Raw genomic sequence first — 9452 nt, forward strand, 5'->3', positions numbered from 1 at the left:
TCTCTCCACCTCAAGAAGCAAACACTTGTGTGAACTGTGCATTGATTCCTACATACTTGCATATTGTACTTGTTATATTACTCTATGTTGACAATTATCCATGAGATATACATGTTACAAGTTGAAAGCAACCGCTTAAAGTTAATCTTCCTTTGTGTTGCTTCAATACCTTTACTTTGATTTATTGCTTTATGAGTTAACTCTTATGCAAGACTTATTGATGCTTGTCTTGAAGTACTATTCATGAAAAGTCTTTGCTTTATGATTCACTTGTTTACTCATGTCATTACCATTGTTTTGATCGCTGCATTCATTACATATGTTTACAAATAGTATGATCAAGGTTATGATGGCATATCACTTCAGAAATTATCTTTGTTATCGTTTTACCTGCTCGGGACGAGCGAGAACTAAGCTTAGGGATGCTTGATACGTCTCCAGACGTATCGATAATTTCTTATGTTCTATGCCATGTTATTGATGATACCTACATGTTTTATGCACACTTTATGTCATATTCGTGCATTTTCGGAACTAACCTATTAACAAGATGCCGAAGAGCCGATTCTGTTTTCTCGCTGTTTTTGGTTTCAGAAATCCTAGTAACGAAATATTCTCGGAATTGGACGAAACGAAGACCCGAGGGCCTATTTCGCCACGAACCTTCCGAGAAGACCGAAGAGCATACGAAGTGGGGCCACGAGGTGGCCAAACCACAAGGCGGCGCGGCCAAGGGGGCCCACGCCGCCCGTGGTGTGGGCCCTCGTCAGCCCCCGACTCGCCCTTCCGCCTACTTAAAGCCTCCGTCGCGAAACCCCGAGGCGAAGAACCACGATACGGAAAACCTTCCGGAGCCGCCGCCATCGCGAAGCCAAGATCCGGGGGACAGGAGTCTCCGTTCCGGCACCCTGCCGGAGCGGGGAAGTGCCCCGGAAGGCTTCTCCATCGACACCGCTGCCATCTCCACCGCCATCTTCATCACCGCTGCTGCTCCAATGAGGAGGGAGTAGTTCTCCATCGAGGCTCGGGGCTGTACCGGTAGCTATGTGGTTAATCTCTCTCCTATGTACTTCAATACAATAATCTCATGAGCTGCCTTACATGATTGAGATTCATATGATGATGCTTGTAATCTAGATGTCGTTATGCTAGTCAAGTGAATTTTACTTATGTGATCTCCGGAGACTCCTTGTCCCACGTGTGTAAAGGTGACAGTGTGTGCACCGTGTGGGTCTCTTAGGCTATATTTCACGGAATACTTATTCACTGTTGAATGGCGTAGTGAAGTGCTTATTTATATCTCTTTATGATTGCAATGTGTTTTGTATCACAATTTATCTATGTGCTACTCTAGTGATGTTATTAAAGTAGTTTATTCCTCCTGCACGGTGTAATGGTGACAGTGTGTGCATCCGTGTTAGTACTTGGCGTATGCTATGATCATGATCTCTTGTAGATTGTGAAGTTAACTATTGCTATGATAGTATTGATATGATCTATTCCTCCTACATAGTGTGAAGGTGACGAGTGTGCATCTTTGTGTTAGTACTTGGTTTAGTCGTGTTGATCTTTCTTGCACTCTAAGGTTATTTAAATATGAACATTGAATTGTGGAGCTTGTTAACTCCGGCATTGAGGGTTCGTGTAATCCTACGCAATGTGTTCATCATCCAACAAAAGTGTAGAGTATGCATTTATCTATTCTGTTATGTGATCAATGTTGAGAGTGTCCACTAGTGAAAGTGTAATCCCTAGGCCTTGTTCCTAAATATCGCTATCGCTGCTTGTTTACTTGTTTTACTTGCGTTACTCTCGCTGCTTTACTACTGCTTGTTTACTCGTCCTGGGCAAAGCACTTTTCCGGTGCCGTTGCTACTACTTATTCATACCACCTGTATTTCACTATCTCTTCGCCGAACTAGTGCACCTATTAGGTGTGTTGGGGACACAAGAGACTTCTTGCTTTGTGGTTGCAGGGTTGCATGAGAGGGATATCTTTGACCTCTTCCTCCCTGAGATCGATAAACCTTGGGTGATCCACTTAAGGGAAACTTGCTGCTGTTCTACAAACACCTCTGTTCTTGGAGGCCCAACACTGTCTACAAGAATAGAAGCTCCCGTAGACATCAGACTCCCACAGAGTGCTTCTCCTAATGTAAGTCCCTTGTTTTAGCGCCATGTTCTGGGTTCAGATGCTTGTTTGTCTGAAGCTCTTTTAGTTCATTCCTAGCTATGACCGTAACACGTTGCTATTTTCTACTTCATTGCTAACTTTAAGCGATTGAACATTTTGGTTTGCATTCCCTGCTCTGTAGATGTAGTCATCATAACTTCTATCTTGCTCAGTCGTTGTTACAAAAATTATAGGTATTATAGTAAGATCCTGCTATTATTTAGTTCATGACCAATTTTAAGTAATTGCACATGTTGGTTCGCATTCCCTGCTCTATAGCTTTTGGCATCGTAACTTCTATATTTGGTTTACATTCCCTGCTCTGTAGATCTAGCCATCATAACATTATCTTGCTCAGTCGTTGTTACAAAAATTATGGCCTGCTACTATGTTGTTTGTGCCAATTTTTTACTCCATGAACATGTTGGCTTGCATTCCCTGTACTACAGGTGATGCCATTGTTTTGTATCTAGTTCATTGTAAGCTAACACAAGTAAGGACTTAGTTTGGAATGCTATCACTCGCTATCTAGCCCGTAGTACAAATAAACTTGTCATACTACTAGATAATAATTTTGTGTGCCATCTTGTTCTTCAAAAGCTGCATTATTGACTTGTTTCTCTGACTTGGCATGACGCTCACATATGGAAAGCTGAACATATTGGTTTGCATTCCCTCTTATACAAGTTCACAGGTGATCCCACTATATTATGTATCTGGTCCATCCTAAGCTCCAGCATTAACTATCCTCTATGTGTTGCTCATTACAAGTTTATATCCCGAAACATCTTGATTTGCATCCCCTTCACTATAAGTTCAGGAGTATTATTTAGTTCACGGCCAAAATGAAGTAATTGCACTTGGCACATGTTGGTTCACATTCCCTCCTCTTTAGCTTTTGCCATCGTAACTTCTATTTTTGGTTTACATTCCTCGCTTCTGTAGATGTAGCCATCATAACTTCATCTTGCTCGATCGTTGTTACAAAATTTATAGCCTCGCTACTATGTCGTTCATGCAAATTTTGTACTCCCTGAACATGTTGGTTTGCATGGGACTCGACAAGTAGTAAGTCTCGTTGTTTCATTCTAACATGCTCGTTATATTGGTCGTTGGTATGCGGCATGCACTCTTTATTTGCTTATTGTGCGCATTACAATGATCTTGTTATAACGACGAAATGATGAGTTCCAAATTCTTTGGCAAACAATATTGCAGTGTCTTTGCGTTTCCATTGTTGCTCGTCTTAACTTGTAATGTCTTTGTTTCGGATATAGGTGCTGCATGGACAACTTAAAAGATTGTCGGATCGCTTCATTGTATTGCTAGGTTTAATTACCATTCAATTTCTCCGGGTTCCGTAATATTTTTTCAAAACCTTGCGAGCTGATGTAATATTTAGTTAGTTTTTATAGTTCTTTCGCGCATTTTTTCTTTGGTGCTTGTGGTAAGTGAGGCTATCCGACAGAAAATCAATGCTGCGTAAATATTCTCAGTATCTAAATCACGAATTCCCATCCCTTAAACGGCCCAATTAAGCGAAATCACATACGTGTCGGCCCGCAAAATCCTAAAGCGCCTTTTACGCCGGCATATAAACAGCAACTAAACGGGCTGGCCCACTTACTTATTGGGCCAGCCCACTTGATTAACTGTGGACCCCACACTTTTATTGGGCCGGCCCACTTGCTTTAAGGTGGACCCCACCCACTACTGGGCCGGCCCACTAACTAGTTGGGCCAGCCCAATTGCTTTTGTGGTGGTCCCCACATACTAAACGGGCCGGCCCTTTAAGACGAAAGTGGGACCCACTGTGTTTTTGGCCCGGCCCACTAGCGTGTTGGGCCGGCCCACTTGCTATATGGTGGACCCCACATACTAAATGGGCCGGCCCTTTAACTAGAAAGTGGGACCCACCTGTGTTTTTGGCCCGGCCCACTAGCGTGTTGGGCCGGCCCACTTGCTATACGGTGGACCCCACATACTAAATGGGCCGGCCCTTTAACAGGAAAGTGGGACCCACCAGTGTTTTGGCCCGGCCCACTATCTTGTTGGGCCGGCCCACTTGCTATATGGTGGACCCCACATACTAAATGGGCCAGCCCTTTAACTGGAAAGTGGGACCCACCTGTGTTTTTGGCCCGGCCCACTATCTTGTTGGGCCGGCCCACTTGCTATATGGTGGACCCCACATACTAAATGGGCTGGCCCTTTAACAGAAAAGTGGGACCCACCGGTGCTTTTGGCCCGGCCCACTGGCTTGTTGGGCCAGCCCATTTGATCTAATGTGGACCCCACGTACTAAATGGGCCGGCCGATAGCGAGAACGTGGGACCCACATGCTAATTGGGCCGGCCCAATAACTTCTTGGGCCGGCCCAGTTGCTTTAATGTGGACCCCACTTTGTAAATGGGCCGGCCCGATACCAGGAAAGTGGGTCCCACATGTCTTGTGGGCCGGCCCTTTTGCATGTTGACCGGTCAATCGAGTGCATTCGGCCCGGCCCACATGCTTAGTGGGCCGGCCCATTAAAGTTTTGACCGGTCAACCTTAGAGGTTAGGCCCGGCCCACGTAACTAATGGACCAGCCCAGCTATATAGTTGACCGGTCAAACTAAGTCAGCCGGCCCGGCCCGCAAACTTAATGGGCCGGCCCGCTTAAGACGTGGCGGGCCTCGTGTGGGCCTACCATCTACCACGGGGTTTCAGCCGGTTAACGCCGTTAAGTGCCGGCTAACGGCGTCCGCCACGTGTCGGCTTGCATGACGTCGGCAGATCAACGGGCTCCCGGAAACACTTGGGCAACGGTCCGATTTTCCGTGGCTGAAGGGCGCCCAAGCGCGACGGACCGAAAAAATCGTCGTAGGACTTTGCCTGACGCAGTTTCGACAACAGAACCCATATCGTCGGGTTAGTCCCATAGGCGACGAAAAATACCCCTTAGCGGACGATTTTGAGACGTTGTCTATCAGAACTTTTCTTGTAGTGTGCATGCGTATATATATAAGTGTGTTTCTTGGCCACCAACGATATATAGATCGAGAGATAGAGATTGAAATCCCCAAGAATATGTTCAAATATACGCACACACATGAATTATTAGAGGCACCCGCGCCTTTGCGCATAAAGTGCATGCATATGTGTGTTGTTCTGGCCACCAACGATAGATCGAGAGAGAGAGATAGATTGAAATCCCCAAGAATTAGAGGACCCCTTGCACAAGTGTTGGCCATCTATATATAATATGAATCCCAATAATGTTCATACATGATAGGGCATATGTGTGAAGCAAGTTTTTTCGAGAACTTGTAAAGATTCAAATTTATCAGTGCTAATGGAAACTAGTGCACATTAGAGGACCCCCTTGCACACGTGTTGGCCATCTATGTATAGTTTGAATCCCAATAATGTTCATACATGATAGGCTATATGTGAATCAATTTTTTCTTCCAAGAACTTGTCAAGATTCAAATTTATCGGTGCTAATGTAAACTAGTGCGCACTAGACGAGCCCCTTGCGCAAGTGCTGGCCATTACATATAGTTTAAAACTCAAGAATGTTCATACATGATAGGCCATATGTGCAAAGGAATTTTTTCCCGTGAACTTGTCAAAATTCAAGTTTATCGGTGCAAATGGAAACTAGTCCAAAAAATTACATAGAGGTCCAAGAGAACTAGACAATAACTAATAGGACCTCGCAACTTTACAAAAAGGACCCCAAAACATATAGAAGAAAATCAATCGAGTCCTTCCGGACCGCACATCGATCTCTCGCTCCGCATCCTTTCCAGCAACTCCGTCGCCGGGGACGCACCACTTGGGACGGTGTCGCCGGTAGTCGCCAGGACGAAGGAGAAGAAGGGCCTCAGCAACGGCATATTGGCTCTGAGATGGGCCACTGAAAGGCCAAGATGTTCACGGGCAAGACGGATGACGTCGTCGTATGCCCCGAGCTTGTGAACGTTAGTAGCCTGACTTCCCCATTGGCCAGATCTGAAGCACTGACCAAAGCAAGCCTCACCGTTAGCGCCATCACCTTGATGGCACCAGATCGGGGTTTGGCCGGCAAGATCCGCCAGATTCACCATAGGCCAGATCTGAAGCCGATGACGAGATCCCCGACTCCATTGCGCCATTCTGCTCATGGGAAACACTGGATCTAAGCTTATAACAACATGAAGTCCCTCGGATCCAAATTAACTGACTCAACTTTGCTTATCTAAATATGGATGTATCCACACATGTTTTTACTCTAGATACATACACGTCTAAGGAAAGTTGAATCAATTAATTTAGTTCGGAGGGTGTACGATATACAGAGAGAAGTCAGCCTCGTCTCCGGCCGGCGAGGCTGCCGGAGAGAAGGGGGAGAGGAGCCGGGGGAGTGGGAGAGACTCGAGAGAGAAAGAGAGGAGGAAGAAATGAGAGCTCCCTGGGGAAGAACATTATTTTTGTCATTCTGCTCGTAGCTTGAAACTGAAAATTTTGGTCGTGCGCCAAATCATCCCGCCGCATCCATTCGAAAATCTCGTGACCAGTTTTACCCTTTTAAACCTGGTCCGGAAGCTACAACCCACCGACCATGGAGGGCTCATTCGGTAACAATAAAATATCTTGCCTAGATCCCGAACCCTCCCCACAGGCCCACACCCACCCACCAACCATTCGCCCCATTAGCTCAAAAATACTCTCACACGCGAAAGCTCTGACTCTCTACAGTACTAGATCTGCTTCGCCGCCGGCATACTCCTCCACAGCGTAGCCTTGATCGTGTTAGCTGTCCACCCACCTGATCCGCTCCCCCGCCGCCCTCGCCACTGACGGATCTGCTTCACCGCCGACCTCGCCACCGACGGATCTGCTTCACCGCCGACTTCATCCACAACGTAGCAATCAACGCCTTTCCTGTCGACGCACCGGATCCACTCCAACGGAACCGTGTCTACTTCACCGCGGCCCCCCTCCACAGAAGCCGATCTATTCCACCGACTACCTCGGCGCAGCGGCTGTATCAACTTCACCGAATCCCTTGCCAGCTAACCAGATCTGCTTCACTAACGCCCGCTTCTACTGAAACAGGGTCGACTCATCGTCTCCCGCGTTCGCCGCCGCTGGAATGCAAGTTGCCGCCCCCGTCCACCCCGCCGCAGCTTGGTTAGTACGCTGGCCCGTTAGATCGCGGTGTCTCTTTAGCCATGTTTTGTGTAGTTATTTGCAGATCTCATATGCCATTAAATTTTTTGATGTGTTACTTCGCATGAAGTTCGTTTAAATATTGTACAGTACAAAAGCATTATCCGGTCGCTACCATCCTCGTTCATTCTATCGACACTTGTGTGCATCCACATATTTATAGCCTTATACCCATTCATTTGCTGCCAACTATTTTTGTACTGCATGCTATTCCTTTTATAGTCATGCTATGGGCATTTCCAATCTGGTTGTTCTTATACCACGTCATTAGCTCACCGCTAGCCGCTAGCTGTTTTCTCGTGTCTGTTATTCTCACACTGCTTTTATAATCATGCTATGTGCATTTCCAATCTGCTTGCTCTTATACCTCGTCTTTAGCTTATAGCTATTTTTTTTCCATGAATGCTCCTGTCGCACATGCCTTGTATAGTTATTGCTGCGTGCATGTCTGGTCTTTGTATTATCGTAGACTAACTTGTTAATGTTATTTTTCCTAGGGATTGATCATGTGAACCACTTATTAGAATATCCAACATTAACAGCGGGGACGCTAGGGAAGGTTGGAATCTGAGTTCTTGGTTGGTAACTTTGGCAGTTTACTTCAGTTATTATCTATAACCTATATGCATTGTTCCTTATGCAAGAGATTAACACTTGGAACCCTGCCATAGCAATGCCATCCATGCTTTACTATGTTTCTGCCTATTTGATATGCTTGTCTTGGAGCAAGCTGCGAAGGTGATTTGAACCCGACATTTGGTCATTCTTAATGCCGATTTACTTTATGTGAAAAACCTTGGCATTACCCTACTCTAAATCTGAATGTCCGAAATTCGTATCTCATGCAAAGCAACATCTAGTTGGTTTTAATCCGATATCTCGTAAATATTGGCTTATTCATTTGGCGGCTCAAGTTTTTTGTTATTTGAAACCAGTCGACTTGGTCTTAAATGTGATATCTAAACACGGATTAAGGACAATGGAGCAGGAGGATTAGCATTTCACTTGATGGCTGAACCTAAAATGACGAGCATGTCGACCACGACTAGTGCACGCAAGAGAAGGACCTGCAGCGAGCCAGTATGTTTTGCTACATGTTGTTATCTGATCTCTACATTGCGTAATACATGTTTGAATAGTTAATTGTTGTAACTATTTTTGTAATATTACCAGAATGCATTTTTAGTGAAGTAGTCATCATTAGAAGATAGTCGCCAAAGCGACCCTGTGCAACATTATGATGTAAGTCTGCTTAGTACAAGTTCCATACATTGTCTTATTTATGCAACTTGTTATTATCTTATATCTACATTGCATAATAAATGTTTGAATAGTTCACTGTTGTAACTATGTTTGCAATATTACTAGAATGCAGTTGCAATGAAGAAGTCCTTAGTAGAAGATAGAGCGCAAAAAAGGTTCCGGGGTGAGCCTATGCAATGATATAATGTAAGTATGTGCTTAGTACTTGTGACTATCTCATATCGACAATGCTTAATACATGTTTGCATAGTTCATCGTTTAACTCTTTTTGCATTATTATCGAATGCGATTCGATGAAGCAATCTTCATCGGAAGAGAGGCCCACAAAAAGTTCTGATCTTTCTTCCGATGCATCCTCTCATAGCCAGTCAACCTAGACCATTCCTTTCATCAAACGAGTAAATATCTCAAGGTCTGTACTTTATAAAAGACATGGTATTGCTCGCTTTAAGGTCCGTAGGCGATATGTTGACCAAGAGTACACAAGATTCAATCAAGGCGATTGCCAAATGTCAAAGTGTTATTGATGATGCTAATAGAAGTCCTCAATGATTCTATGTAATTTTTTTTATTTGGGCACATTAATTGCCTTGTAATTTTCCTAGTTATTTTATTTGTGTATGTAATTGTGTGTATCATTGATATCAGATTTTAGGCTCATGAAATTTAATGCAAGTTGACTAGTCAAACAACCAGGGCCCTACAACAGATTGGGCCGGCCCATTAACAGTTGTGTGGGACCCACTTTCATTTTGGGTCGGCTCACTTACTTATTGGGCCGACCCGTTAACACGATAGTGGGCCCACCTGCTTATTGGGC

This window comes from Lolium rigidum, chromosome 4, assembly GCF_022539505.1.
Source record: "Lolium rigidum isolate FL_2022 chromosome 4, APGP_CSIRO_Lrig_0.1, whole genome shotgun sequence".
In the NCBI taxonomy this organism is placed as follows: domain Eukaryota; kingdom Viridiplantae; phylum Streptophyta; class Magnoliopsida; order Poales; family Poaceae; genus Lolium; species Lolium rigidum.